We start from the raw sequence: 16,395 nt of genomic DNA, 5'->3' as shown, positions 1-16,395 counted from the left end.
GGAATCAGATTGGTCGGGCCAGCGTTGAACAGACCTGAGCGCGGGAGCTTCTTGTTTTAGTTTCTGTCTGTAGGCTGGAAGCAACAAAATGGAGTCGTGGTCAGCTTTTCCGAAAGGAGGGCGGGAGGGCCCCATATGCATCGCGGAGGTTAGAATAACATTGATCCAGGGTTTTTCCAGCCCTGGTTGCGCAATCGATATGCTGATAGAATTTAGGGAGTCTTGTTTTCAGATATTAGCCTTGTTAAAATCCCCAGCTACAATAAATGCAGTCTCAGGATATGTGGTTTCCAGTTTACATAGAGTAAGATAAAGTTAGTTCAGGGCCATCAATGTGTCTGCTTGGGGGGGAATATATACGGCTGTGATTATAATCGAAGAGAATTCCCTTGGTAGATAATGCGGTCGGCATTTGATTGTGAGGAATTCTAAGTCAGGTGAACAGAAGGACTTGAGTTCCTGTATGTTGTCATGTTGTTATGATCACACCAGCTCTAGGAAACACGCATGCACACACACACACGCACACAAACGCACACCTGTGCACATACACAGGCACACACACACAAAGCGGGAGGCAGGGAGAGATTGTCATGTCTCTACAGTTATGAAGTCAACCAAGACAAAGTCCCCCGTCTGGGCCTCTTAGTTCTGAGGACTTACAGAGGGTTTGCCGCCTGTCGTACTGGCCTTCCCTCTGACTCCCCCGCCCCTTAATTCTGCTCTGTTTCTTCAGACACTCAGCCTTCTCTTCCACCCATCCATCCCATCCAGGGCTGCCTGCCTGAGGGGTGAGTAAGGCCAGAAGGGTGACTCATGCCCTTGATGTGGAGGGGGACACCATCCAGTGGAGACAGGCAGGCAGGGGAAGCCCAGGCTCTCCCCTCCAAGGTGGGGGATCACTAGTCATTGCGTGTGGATGGGTGGTAGTGGCACTGGGTCATTCTCGTCACCCTCATTCCCATGACCTGGTTTGGTTGTTGGGAGTTGTTCCGACTTTGTTGTTTTGTGGGGGTTAGCCTAAAATGATGATATGCATGTTGATATGTGTCATGTGGACTCTTGCTGTATGAGTGAGTGGGAGGCAGTCTTGTGAAATGACAGGGCCGACTTGCCTGTTTCATTTAAAGCAACTCCATTTAACTCTTTGAACGTCAGCCCGTTTATGCAACGATGTGAGACCCGCGGCCAGTGGGTATCGCTGATGTGTGGCATCTCTTCAGCCAGATCCAGTGTGATGTGTTTATCGGAGCCTTGAAGCCGGAACCCATCAGCACACTTATGTGCCTCTCAGTGGAAAAGCACGAATGCAGTCAATCCAAGTCAGCACTTTTATGTATTTACTGTTTTCTTGGTCTAAAATGAGTTTGTCTAGTGCACTGATCAAGTCATATTTTACAGGCTTTCCTCTCAGGCACTTGCTTGGGCAGCTCCCAGGCAGGGTCCTCCCAGCTAACAATTCTACGTAGAGAGAACGTTTTTGTAATGTTACCCGTAATGTTCCCCTGATGTTTGAGTGTCCGGTTCTCCGTTAGTTATGGGAACATTCTGTCTATGTTAGAGAGAACTTATTTAGCATGTTTTGGTTACCATGTTCTCAGAATACCCAGTGTTAATGTTCTCGACACATTTCATGGGACGTTGCAAGAACATCCATGTGTCCAGTTTTCTGAGGGTTAGGAGAACATTCCATCAACATCACACCTAACATACACAGAACATGATTGCCATGTTCTACAAATATAATATATTCATGTTTTAAACACATTTCATTGGAACGTTGCAAGAACATTTTTGTGTCCAAGGATGTTTAAAACATAGGACATTCTGTCATTGTCCCCTGTAGGTTTTTGTCTAGTTCCTGGCTTGTTCTGGGGACATCCCGAGAAACGTTTGTTTCATTAAACATTGCCCCTTGTTACTGTTGGTAAGCCCATCAAGGCACTTTGTCTAGTTATATGTACATACAGTATCTACCTCAATTACCTTGAATGCGTTTCACTGTTAGTCCACACCTGTCGCTTACAAAGCATGTGACAAGTAACATTTGACTTTATTTGATTGCTCTTTGCTCACAGCTCTTTGTCTGTTGGCAAGGTTAAGGACATACAACACAAACATTGCTTTCAACTTACATATTTGACAAGCATGTCAATGTATACATTCATTATTATGTCCTCACCTAGGATTTTGAACTCACAACCTCTTGGTTTACAGTATTCCGATCTACAGCGCCATGTCTGTGTCAGTGACTGATTTCACTTGTATTGCTACACTTTGCACTTTGAAGTACACCCAAGAAAAACTATTTTATTTATCATAGTGATCAAAGAGTAACATTAAAATAGAGTAATAAGCCCCACCAACTAGATATATATACTGCCGGTCAAAAGTTTGGACACTCTGTGATAATGTTGCGTCTAAGTGGTAGGTGTAGGAGTCAGGCACAGGAGAGCGGGGATGTCTGAGAATGTTGTTTTAATAGGAAAGTCCACCAACACAGGAATGGCACAATCGAAAAAGTACAACGCCCTCGACCACAGAGAACCCGTAGAAATGCACGGAGGAACAAACAAAGTTCTGACAATATTATACTTAAGGATCCGTGAAGACAAATAACGGCATAACCTCACCAAGCACATCACAATGAAAGACCAATCCCGCACAAACTTAGGCAGGCAACAGGGTACATATATACAACACAGAAATGAACTCAAATGAAACCAGGTGTGAAAAAGAACCAAAGACAAAACAAACAGAAAAGGAAAAAGGGATCGGTGCTGGCTAGTAGACCTGCGACGCCGAGCGCCGCCCGAACAGGGAGAGGAGCTACCTTCGGTAGAAGTCGTGACACACACCTACTCATTCAAGGGTTTTTCTTTATTTGTACTATTTTCTACATTGTAGAACATCCAAACTATGAAATAACACGTGGAATCATGTAGTAACCAAAATATATTTTTGATTTGACATTCTTCAAAGCAGCCACCCTTTGCCTTGATGACAGCTTTGCACACTTTTGGCATTCTCTCAACCAGCTTCATGAGGAATGCTTTTCCAACAGTCTTGAAGGAGCTCCCACATATGCTGAGCACTTGTTGGCTGCTTTTCCTTCACTCTGCGGTCCCAACCATCTCATTTAGGGTGAGTTAGGGTGATTGTGGAGGCCAGGTCATATGATGGAGCACTCCATCACACTCCTTCTTGGTCAAATAGCCTGTACACAGCCTTGAGCTGTGTTGGGTCATTGTCCTGTTGAAAAACAAATAATAGTCTCACTAAGAGAACCAGATGGGATGGAGTATTGCTGCAGAATGTATGGTAGCCATGTGGTTAAGTGTGCCTTGAATTCTAAATAAATCACAGACAGTGTCACCAGCAAAGCACTCCCACACCATCACACCTCCTGCTCCTGAACCACACACGTGTAGATCATCCGTTCACCTACTCTCCATCTCACAAAGACTCTCCATCTCACAAAGACTCTCCATCTCACAAAGACACAAAAATCTCACATTTGGACTCATCAGACCAAAGGACAGATTTCCACCGGTCTAATGTCCATTGCTCGTGTTTCTTGGCCCAAGCAAGTCTCTTCTTATGTCGGCGTCCTTTAGTAGTGTTTTTTTTTTGCAGCAATTCGACCATGACGGCCTGATTCACGCAGTCTCCTCTGAACAGTTGATGTTGAGATGTGTCTGTTACTCGAACTCTGAGTAGCATTTATTTGGGCTGCATTTTCTGAGGCTGGTAACTCTAATGAACGTATCCTCTGCAGCAGAGGTAACTCTGGGTCTTCCTTTCCTGTGGCGGTCCTCATGAGAGCCAGTTTCATCACAGCGCCTGATGTTTTTTTGCGACTCCACTTGAAGAAACTTTCAAAGTTCTTGAATGACCTTTGTATCTTAAAGTAATAATTGACTGTCATTTCTCTTTGCTCATTTGAGATGTTCTTATCATAATATGGACTTGGTCCTTTACCAAATTGGGCCATCTTCTGTATACCACCTCTACTTGTCACAAAACAACTGATTGGCTGAAACGCATGAAGAAGGAAATAAATTCCACAAATGAACTTTTAAGGCACACCTGTTAATTGAAATGCATTTCAGGTGACTACCTCATGAAGCTGGTTGAGAGAATGCCAAGAGTGTGTAAATCTGTCATCAAGGCAAAGTGTGGCTACTTTGAATCATTTAAAATCTTAAATATATTTTGATTTGTGTAACACATATGGAATTACTACATGATTCCATGTGTTTTTTCATAGTTTGATGTCTTCACTATTATTCTACAAAAAAGAAAATAGTACAAATAAAGAAAAACCCTTGAATGGGCAGGTGTCCAAACTTTTGACTGGTCCTGTATATAGAAAAAGTCTGTAATGAATCAATTAAATTAATGATGAGAAAATAGTCAGATGAACTGATAGTTGACACAGACAATGCAATGCAATGGAATCATGTGTCAACGTTTGTCAAATTTGTAAGTTGAAAACATAAAACGTGTCTAGATCATTAATACCTTGTATTTTGAGAACATGGCAACCATGTTCTGTGTATGTTTGGTGTGACGTTGATGGAATATACTCCTAACCCTCTGAAAACTGAGCACATGAATGTTCCTGTAATGTTCCCATGAAATGTGTCTAGAAAACTAGCCCTCAGAAAACACTGGAATATTCTTGCAATGTTCAGTGGTATTAAGTAAAAATTATTTGAAGTACTACCTAAGTATATTTTAGGGGTTATCTGTACTTTACTATTTATATTTTTGACAACATTTACTTTTTTTCCACTACATTCCTAAAAATATGTATTTTTTACACCCATATATTCTTTCTGACACCCAAAAGTACTCGTTACATTTTAAATGCTTAAAGTACTCGTTACATTTTAAATGCTTAAAGTACTTGTAACATTTTAAATGCTTAAAGTAACATTTTAAATGCTTAAAGTACTCGTTACATTTGAAATGCTTAAAGTACTCGTTACATTTTAAATGCTTAAAGTACTCGTGACATTTTAAATGCTTAAAGTACTCGTTACATTTTAAATGCTTAAAGTACTCGTTACATTTTAAATGCTTAAAGTACTACATTTTAAATGCTTACATTTTAAATGCTTAAAGTAAAGTACTCGTTACATTTTAAATGCTTAAAGCACATTTGAAATGCTTAAAGTGACATTTTTAGTACTCGTGACATTTTAAATGCTTAAAGTACTCGTTACATTTTAAATGCTTAAAGTACTCGTTACATTTTAAATGCTTAAAGTACTCGTTACATTTTAAATGCTTAAAGTACTCGTGACATTTTAAATGCTTAAAGTACTCGTTACATTTTAAATGCTTAAAGTACTCGTTACATTTTAAATGCTTAAAGTACTCATTACATTTTAAATGCTTAAAGTACTCGTTACATTTTAAATGCTTAAAGTACTCGTAACATTTTAAATGCTTAAAGTACTCGTTACATTTTAAATGCTTAAAGTACTCGTTACATTTGAAATGCTTAAAGTACTCGTTAAATTTTAAATGCTAAAAGTACTCGTTACATTTGAAATGCTTAAAGTACTCGTTACATTTTAAATGCTAAAAGTACTCGTTACATTTTAAATGGTTTACAGGACAGGAACATGGTCCTATTCACACACTTATCAAGAGAACATGTTGTCATCCCTACTGCCTCTGATCTGGCGGACACACTAAACACATGCTTTGTTTGTAAATAATGTTACAAAATAATAAACAAGAAAATCATCCTGTCTGGATTGCTTAATATAGGAATTCGAAATTATTTACAGCATTTACTTAATGTACACTACCGTTCAAAAGTTTGGGGTCACTTAGAAATGTCCTTGAAAAGCATTTTTTTTGTCCAATAAAATAACGTCAAATTGATCCGAAATACAGTGTAGACATTGTTAATGTTGTAAATGACTATTGTAGCTGGAAATGGCAGAATTTTTATGGAATATCTACATAGGCGTACAGAGGCCCATTATCAGCAACCATCACTCCCTTTTTCCAATGGCACATTGTGTAAGCTAATCCAAGTTGATCATTTTAAAAAGGCTAATTGATCATTAGAAAACCCTTTTGCAATTATGTTAGCACAGCTGAAAACTGTTGTGCTGGTTAAAGAAGCGATAAGACTGACCTTCTTTAGACGAGTTGAGTATCTGGAGCATCAGCATTTGTGGGTTTGATTACAGGCTCAAAATGGCTAGAAACAAATAACTTTCTTTTGAAACTCACCAGTCTAATCTTGTTCTGAGAAAGGAAGTCTATTCCATGCGAGAAATTGCCAAGAAACCAATAAAATCAAGAAGATCTCGTACAACGCTGTGTACTACTCCCTTCACAGAACAGCGCAAAGTGTCTCTAACCAGAATAGAGAGAGGAGTGGGAAGCCCTTGTGCACAACTGAGCAAGAGAACAAGTACATTAGAGTGTCTAGTTTGAGAGACAGACGCCTCACAAGTCCTCAACTGGCAACTTCATTAAATAGTACCCGCAAAACACCAATCTCAACGTCAACAGTGAAGAGGCGACTCTGGGATGCTGGCCTTGTTTTGTATTGTCCTCGCCTACGGATTCTCAGAAAGCTGTCCGATCTGCGACCGATCTGCGTGGATCTGGGTCTGTTCCAGTGAGAGCAGGATATCCTTCTCGTTGGAATCGTTAAAGGAAAAGGTTTATTCCAGTCCGCGGTGAGTAATCGCAGTTCTGATGTCCAGAAGTTATTTTCGGTCATAAGAGAGGATAGCAGCAACATTACGTACACAATAAGTTAAAAAACAAGTTACAGAAAATGCAAAAAAAAAACGAACAAATAGTACAATTGGATTGGAGAATGTAAAACGTCAGCCATATTCTTCGGTGCCATGTTGGGTTCTTGGGTATTTTACTGGGTTACTTTCACTTTTACTTGAATATTTTTGTTCTATTAAGGTATCTTTACTATTACTCAAGTATGACAAGTATGACAATTGGGTACCTTTTCCGCCCTAGCAACGTTCCAATGAAACATGGTTAGAACTGTCAGAGTGTGCGCAACTGGTCGTAGGAAGTTAGGTGCAGGAAAGCAGAGATGAGTGAACAGGCACACTTTAATCAGGCAGAGGAAAATAGCTGGACACAACTCCGTCACAACACTCCGGCCCAAGGAAAACGGGAGCAAATACACAAAATGGTACAAAAAACAAAACCACAGGTTACACCAAAATACCTGGCGCAAAAACAGCCTGTAGCATCACACACGTAACGACCGAACAATACCACACACAGACATGGGGGGAACAGAGGATAATATACACGTAGAGTAATGAGGGGATGTGAACCAGGTGTGCGGAAAAACAAGACAAAACAAATGGAAAATGAAAGGTGGAGCGGCGAGGGCTAGAAGACCGGTGACGTCGACCGACGAACGCCGCCCAAACAAGGAGAGGTGATCGACTTCAGCGAGAGTCGTGACAAGAACATTAATACTGAATATTCTGAGAACATGGTAACCACATTCTGGGTAAGTTATGTTTGACAGTTTAGGGAATGTTCTCTTGGAAACAGTCCTTGCACATCACTTGAAAGTTCCTAGGAAAACATTAGGTAATGACCTAATGAGATTCTCAAGGGAACATTCTCTAAAGTTGTTGGAACGCTTATTGTTAGCTAGGCTTCTTCAACCCCTCTACCGCCAAACACAGAGCGTCATTTCTCTATGCCAATTAGATGCAGCTCCTCAGCGCCCCTGAGTGTTGCCTCGTGCCTGAAGTGGCAACTATGAGTGAGAGAATGAAGAAAAGCCGAATCGAAAGGATACCTTGCTATTGTGGATAGAAGAAGGATGATTCCCTGACACCTGACCCTGTGACCCCTGCGGAGTGGAGGGAGGCTGAGTGTTTTGAGTGCCCTCAAGCTTGATGTAATTGCCTGCAGAGCCTCTTGTCAGTTGTTTCAGGGTTGCTGCGGGAGGCTGCTGTATCAGCCCAGGGTTCATTATGCTGCCCCATTCTGTGAGGATTACCTCAGGAGATGGGTTATCCACAGGCCTTAATCCCTCTGGAGGGAGGGTAGGGGTGGAAAAACATGTGGGTTACAAAGACAGGAGTAATGGGGGACAGATGGGTGGAGAGGGGGTAGAGGAGAGGAAATTGGGGGTAGGAAGAATAGGGAATGGAGTAGAAAGGAATAGAGGAATGGGAAAGGGGGAAAGAGGAGAGGAACCTGGGGTTCAGGAGGACCGGAGGAAAGGGGGATAAGTAGAAGGCTGAGGGATGTGTGCCAGTGCCTTCATGTGCTCTGCACTTGGCTTATTAATGTTAAAAAGCAACTAGATATTGTGCATGGTGAGACAATTCTCTCGGGAACTTAAAACTCCTACTGGTCAATCAGTTAATCCCTTTCGCTCTCTTTCCCCCAGTCTCTACCTCTACCTCTACCTCTCTGTCTCCATCTCTGTTTGTGTTTATCAATGTTTGGGCTTGGACCCATGCAAATATTAGGCTAATGAGACGTGAGACCAGCAATGGGCTCCAGTACCTGGGCATACATTGATTTGAGAGTTGCTGTGCAGACTCTGTTTAAGCAATGGGGCATGAGGGGTGTGGTATATGGCCAATATACCATGGCTAAGGGCTGTTCTTATGAATGACGCAATGCAGAGTGCCTGGTCACAGCCCTTAGCCGTGATACATTGGTCCTATACCCCAAACCCCCGAGGTGCCTTAATGTTATTATAAACTGGTTACCAACGTAATTAGAGCAGTAAAAATAAATGTTTTGTCATACCCATGGTATACGGTCTGTTATACCAATCAGCATTCAGGCCTCGGATAACCCAGTTTACAGTATAATAGGCCCTAACTATCTCTCTGTCCCCTGGCCCCTCTCTATCAGGTTCCATTAGAGCAGCATGGCCCTGTCCTCAGTTCTGGCCATTAAATTATCTCTCCAGGTCTGCCAGCCAGAGAGAGGAGAGCAGGAAGGCCATGCTCATTACCCACAGGAGCCTCTGCTCCGCTCTGCTCCACTCACTGCACAAAAGCTCCTTGCTTTCACCTCTTAATTTGAGACACTAGGGAGCATCGTGCCGGCAGCGAGATAGGGAGTGCTATCGCCACTCTCCGCCTGATATGCATGTCCTGCATCCTCTTGATTACAGAGGCGGATTAAGACTGTGCGCTTGGCAGGCGGGCGGGAGATGCACAGGGTACATTATTTTCTGCTGGGTGCGGCTGACATTGTGCCATGTACGGTTGGAAGTTGGTAGTTTGTCCAGTCAGTGCTACATGATACTCTAATTTCCCCTGTACCCATCATGAGGTTGCTACAACCTAGCCTAAAACGTAGATGCACAGGTTGAGAGAATTTTGAGTAATCAAGGTGACAGACAGTGACACATTCAAAACCACCTTGCACACTCTTTGCCTGCATCTAGCTGAACAAGGGTTACAATCATTAGTCCAACAGTTGCAATTGAGAGTTTCTATTGGACAAATTCAGGTATGTTTACTCCCCGTTTCGTTCCGTTTGCTTCTGTTTAAGAAACCTTTTTCAACAGAATTGGCGGAATGACCACACCCCTGATCACACAAAAACAGCTCACTTTCATAGCAGCCACATAAAAACAGCATGATCACTTTACTCGCAACTGTCTTTCTACACGCTCTCCTCCTCTCACCTTTTCCCTTCGCTTGTGAACTTCAGTGCACAACAACATCAACTCTCTGAGACCAGGCAGAAAAACAATGTCTAAGCCGAACCTTCATATTAGGACCGCTAACCGCTACACACAGCCTACATCGTTGTCATGTCATCGTCAACTAGAACTACTAAAACGAATGGGTTAGAAAACCCGCTTACAATCCTGCAGTACAGTGTACAGTCAGAAAGCAGTTTAGCAGTAATACATCAATAAAACCAAAAAGTTTCCTTGACTTGGAAGAGTTTGAGTGTTGGATAACCACAGCCAGCTAGCCAACATAGCATCCCTCTCTGTTTTACCCTGGTGTTTGAGTAGGCTAAACTAGCTTGCTGTATTTGCTAGTAAAAAGTAAAAACAATATAACCAAATATATCTCTCTTTCTCTCTCTCTCTCTCTCTCTCTCTCTCTCTCTCTCTCTCTCTCTCTCTCTCTCTTGCCTCTCCTTAATTTAAGAAGAAATTAATTTGTTCAACGATTGTCTTTCTCTTTGAGTCTACCACTCAACACATTTTATGCACTGCAGTGCTGGCTAGCTGTAGCTTATGCTTTCAGTACTAGATTCATTCCCTAATCCGTTGACTGGGTGGACAACATGCCAGTTCATGCTGCAAGAGCTATGATAAGTTTGAGGACATCCTCCGGACGTTGTCATAGTTACTGTGTAAGTCTATGGAAGGGGGTGAGAACCACAAGCCTCCTAGGTTTTGTATTGAAGTCAAATTACCCAGAGGAGGACAGAAGCTAGTGTGATTTTAAGCAATTATAAGTATGCATTACCTAATAATTGCCTCGTAATTGTCTACTAATTGGTTGATGATGTCATTGGAAAAACTTACTTTCCGCCATCTTTTCTACTACAAAACATAGAAGCCAGCTTTTTCACGTATGTTAATGTTGGGGTGGTGCTTAGATTTTTTAATTGATTAGAATCCCAATTAGCCGACGCCAACGGCGACAGGTAGTCTTACTGGGGTCCGACTTACTGGAGATGATGAAATGTCCCTTAAATAGAGTAGATCTAAATGCCGCCCAAATCCCTTTATGGCAATGCATTTTGTACTTTTTTGTAAAAAAAAAAAACTTGCCTTCCCTTTGTGACGCTGACGGACGAAAACAAACAAGCAAATGAAATCCCAAGGACAACAGGAGAAAATCAACCACAACAACAAGGATTCAATCATTTATTTAATCAGCCAGGAAGCATGGCGTCTTGGATCTCATTTGTGGGACCGAGGAGACTTGGGACCAGGAAGTCAGCTGACACAGTACAGGTCGCACTGCTCCGTCTGTTGAGACCCTATATATAGACACCAAATCATATCTGCTTCCAAGAAATCATTCAACTACCAACCACACAGTCCCATTTCCCTCCTAAGCCACAGAGCAATCAATAGAATCAATAACTTCTCAAATGGATACTTAGTCAAGTGGTCTGCAGGTCAAAGTTAATGGGCATTGGAATGTACTCGAACTTGCCTTTTTTTCCCTTTATTTTTTAAACATTTGGTGTACAGACTGATATGTGTGTTCTGTTTCCACTGTCAGATTTCCAACATTTTCAGACAAAGATACAACAGAGAGTTGCTCAGATAAATCACAAGTTTAGTTAATTGAGGGGGAGGGTTGCGTGAGGGAAGAATTGGTCTCTAGCCTCTTGGACCAGAGAAGGCCAGACTGTAAAACTCTGGACTCTGTTTGACTTATCATCATCCTTTATTCGAGTGTGACTCTTGGAGGACATCTGTGTCTTTATATGATTACACCTCTCCAGAATGTCAAACAGCAACTTATCATAGATGAGTACACATCATGCTTTGGAACAGTTGCATCCCCTTTTGTTTCTCTTTGCTTTCAATGCATACCCTGAAATGGAGAGATTCAGACAAGGGTAGAAATGTATTTTCATGAGCTCTGGTATATAACTGAATATCTTTGACTCCTCCTCTGTGGCAGCACTACCTATGGTGGGTTCTAGATGATTCACACCAATGAACATTTCAAATCAATCAACAATGAAGGCTTCGTTCTGCCATTGTCCATTTTAGCTGCCGAGCAATATGTTCCATTGGCTCTTCAGTCTGTGGGTGTAGAGGACCTACAGCTGTCTGTAAGTAAGGGCTGGATGACGGGAGGGAAACCAGTCTTGGAAGGAAGGGGAGAAGTGGTTTGAGCCATCCCCAGGCTCGTGGCGAGGATATTTATCCAGGGAAGCACACTGGGAGGGGGAAGAGAGAGGCAGTTAGTTTGTAAGTTAGCTGCCGACTATCTAACTTACTAATACTACTGTCTGCAACAATGGTGTGACACGGGTTAAAAGCAACGAAACCATCCTGAAAAAACTTTTTTTTATACTATTACAAACTGTAACTATTTTGTCTATTGAGTACGGAGTTTTCAGACTGTAGACGTATCTCCTTTACCACATGGTTCAAAGCCTTCATCAGCTGACAGGATATATCAATGTGTAAATATTCCTGTACAGGGAATCGCCAAAGACGAGGTTGTTCTTTGAAACACGTTCCAGAATTCAACTTCAAACAACACAGATGTCCGCTAGAGTAGAGTGGCAATCATAAAATCACACAGAGACTCGGATCGACTCACCAGTTGCCTAGCCATTGAACTGAGGACATTTTCGACATCCTGGACCCACATCTGTGAAAGAGAGAGAGGTCGAGGTAGAGAGGGGGAAAGAGAGACCAGGCAGACCAGGGGATGATAAGCAGCTGACACGCAACGACATGAATCATTCAAAGAGAGTGAGACGTTGTTGCGAAACACAATCTCTTTCTGCCACATTTTATCACACTAGGCCTAGTTTTGCAAAGGGAGCCGTTTTCCGCCATGAAACATTTAGCCGCATGCTGGATTTCTCCCCAGTAACTGTGCGTACCCTTGGTTCTTGTGACCCGGAAGTCTCAAGTCTTGATGAAGTGACATTTCTAAGTCGCCTCATCACACAGTCACATACTACAAAAACGACATAGCAGAAGTGTAAAACCCTTCCAAGGTATAGTTGTAACAATGGAGTTTTGGTAGTTTGCCTGAGATGACAAAACACAGAGAGATTGTGCAGGTGAGAGACGTCTTACTCTGTGGCTCTGTCTCTTCTCTATGCTCCACTCCCTCACGTCTCTCCAGTGCCCTGGCAGGCGAGCACAAGCCACCCTTCTATCCTCTGCTCCAGGCATGCTGAAGAAGCATCCGCTCTCTCCCTTCTGACTCGCAGACAGTCCCTGTCCACTGGTGTCTGGAATTGGCCCAAACAGAGCTGGGGGTTTCTGGCCAGATTACACCCTCTTGTCGATCTCAGGTGACTGACACTGTTTCTGTATTTGCAACTTGAGTCGAGACATTGATACTCTGCCCTGTGTGCTAGAGTTCCTCTGGTTAGGGCAAGGCTCTTTCATTGCCATTCAGTACATCCTGCCCCTAGCCACGACCCTGTAAGGCTAAACCATCTCTGACTTAGTCAACCTCAAATATCTGAAAAGCTACTTCAACCTCAACTAGCTGTGTCATTGGGCTGGCCATGTAACAGAGAAGGCTTTGGTCTACGGGAAAGATGATCCATCTATTTATTTCTCTCTGCATTATAAACGATCTGACAAAAGAAAGAGACATTATTGATGTGAAGACAGATTTAATGATTTACCCTTCCTAGCACTGCTGCTGAATCATAATTATGACAAACTGTAGCTATTCGTGCGGTTATATGGAGGAGTAATATCGAGAACACGTTTGGAGATCAGAAAAGACTAGACGAGAATAATTGGTCTCTCACCTGTTCCTTTTCCTTCCATTACAGCGTGGTCACCTTCCCCGTGTGTTCACGACTGGTTGCTGCTGCCTGAGGATCTGAAAAGAGGAATTTCCAACCAGAAAGTTTAAACCAGTAGACTGTCTTGTATAAGTACATAGGCTGAACTGTGAAACACATGTGTACGCCATGAGAGTTTAGCGTGCCTAGCTAGCCTGACGCACTGCCACCTGGGACTAAATTGGTTTTGGCTCGACTCCTGGACACTTGTTTAAAGTATCCACTACTGCAGTCATACCAAGTCTCCGTGTAGTAAATCCAGGGCCCGTATTAAAAAAGTGTCTCAGAGTAGGGTCCCTCCTGTCCGTATAATCGTATGCATTATGATCTAAAAGGCAAAACGGATCCTTTAGCAGCACTCCTACTCAGACTTTTTGTGAATGCGGGCCCCGGAGCCTGCGGCACCTCACTAACACTAAGCCTAAACTCTTGATTGGGTGGTTATTGATGCCTACCATCCAGGAAGCTTCGCTGGTATTGCCATGGAAACGAAAAGACTAGCCAGCCAGATGCATTTGGGGAAGAGCGGTTCCAGATTCTAATTTGACTAATTTGCTGGATTGAAACCAGAGGGAGCAGGTCTTATACCTTTTCCTGAACCCGTTCCCATAACAAGCCTGTGTCTCTCTCATGCTCTTTCTCTTTCTTCTGATATGTAGATATGATTCAACTTTAACCCGATCTATTGAGCTTGAGCTCTTATTTACAGTACCAGTCAAAAGTTTGGACACACTCCATTCCAGGGTTTTTTCTTTATTCTGACTATTTTCTACATTGTAGAATAATAGTTAAGACATTAAAAAAGTGCAATAACACCAGTAGAGTCATGTAGTAACCAATAAAGTGTTAAACAAATCAAAATATATTTTATATTGAGATTCTTCAAAGTAGCCACCCTTTGTCTTGATGACAGCTTTGCATACTCTTGGCATTCTCTCAACCAGCGTCATGAGGTAGTCACCTGGAAAGCATTTAAATTAACAGGTGTTCCTTGTTAAAAGTTAATTTGTTTGAGCCAATCAATTGTGTTGTGACAAGGTAAGGGTGGTGTACAGAAGATAGCCCTATTTGGTAAAAGACCAAGTCCATATTATGCCAAGAACAGCTCAAATAAGCAAAGAGAGACAGTTCATCATTACTTTAAGACATGAAGGTCAGCCAGTGCAGACAAATTTAAGAACTTAAATGTTTTTTTCAAGTGCAGCTGCAAAAACCATCCAGCGCTATGATGAAACTGTCTCTCATGAGGACCTTCACAGGAAAGGAAGACCCAGAGTTCTGCAGCAGAGGATATGTTCATTAGAGTTACTAGCCTCAGAAGTTGCAGCCCAAATAACAGACACATCTCAACGTCAACTGTTCAGAGGAGACTGCGTGAATCAGGTCTTCATGGTTGAATTGCTGCAAAGAAACCCCTAACAAAGGACAAGAAACACGTCCAAATTTGAGATCTTTGTCAGATGTAGTGTAGGGATGATCTCTGCATGTGTAATTCCCACTGTGAAACATGGAGCGGGAGATGTGAAAAGCAGCCAACAAGTGCTCAGCATATGTGGGAACTCCTTCAAGACTGTTGGAAAAGCATTACAGGTGATGCTGGTTGAAAGAATTCCAAGAGTGTGCAAAGCTGTCATCAAGGCAAAGGGTGGCTACTTTGAAGAATCTAAAATCTAAAATACATTTTGATTCGTTGAACACTTTTTTTGGTTACTACATGATTCCATATGTGTTATTTCGTAGTTTGGATGTCTTAGTAATAGCAAAAATAAAGAAAAACCCTTGAATGAGTGGGTGTGTCCAGAATTTGGACTGGTGCAGTACAGTATGCCTACTGTGCTTGACGGTCATTGATGTAGGTATGCTTTCCCAGAGCATCATTTAAACCCCTCTTTGACCTACAGCTTTACTACAGACACAACAAACTGTATTGTTTACTCACAAACTGCAGGTGAACTCCGTTAGAGGCCGAAGAGGATGACAGGTGTATGTTTTAGAAGGCTATGTCGGTCTGGCGTACATCCAACTTTACTGTAGTAATGTACCTGGAACTGATGCCTGACAGGTCGGGGAGCCTCACTTCTCCATGGGCTGCAGTTCTCTCTGCACGTATGCCATCTCTTTCTCCCCCAGCTCGTCCGGATGGCTGAAAGGATGGATGGAAGGAGGAGAGAAGAGGAAAGCAGGGGTGGAGAGCAGGTGAATGGTCGTATTACCACAGGAGAAGAGAGTGTGACAGATAAACTCCCACAGCTGAATACCTCTGGGGGTTCTAAGTGTAAGTATGGTGACTGCTCGTCTCTTGGCATGGGCTATCACCATTACCTCAGTGACTCAGTGATTCAGTGACTTCCTGCCAGAAAGAGAGAGACCGATTACTCCGAGGACATGCTTTTCGGTTGCTTTGTTGGTTTTTGAGGGGGATTCTCCTTTTAGATCCTCAAGCACAGTCCGTTTGGTTCAATGCAAAGTGATGTGTCACTGTTTCGAGGTTGGTGGGTAGCAGTGTTCCACAATCTCCATTGAAAAGGTTTGGTCCTTGTAATGTAGTCAGTGTTCAAGATACAGAGGAGAGAATTACTACCCGAGCATATGTCAAGCAGCCTGTTTCGCTTGTAATGCCTGTATATGTGTGTGCTCGTGTGTTTTTACATGATTTAAAACAAGCCTCCAGAGATTGTACGGCAGGCCAGAGGTTCATAGAGAGAGTGTTAATCAGCTTCAGGGGTAAACAGAAGATCTGTGTCATTGGGTCTCAGTCCCACGGGAGATGTTTGAATATACTCCAACCACTCCTGCCCCGCCCAGCACTGTGGCATCTCCATCTGCTGAGCTGATGGGGAATGCTGATGAGAGAATGCTCTTACATAG

The sequence above is a fragment of the Oncorhynchus keta genome, chromosome 32 (genome assembly GCF_023373465.1).
Source record: "Oncorhynchus keta strain PuntledgeMale-10-30-2019 chromosome 32, Oket_V2, whole genome shotgun sequence".
Classification (NCBI taxonomy): Eukaryota; Metazoa; Chordata; class Actinopteri; order Salmoniformes; family Salmonidae; genus Oncorhynchus; species Oncorhynchus keta.
The sequence above is the reverse complement of the archived record's forward strand: the minus strand, read 5'-3'. Positions refer to the sequence as shown.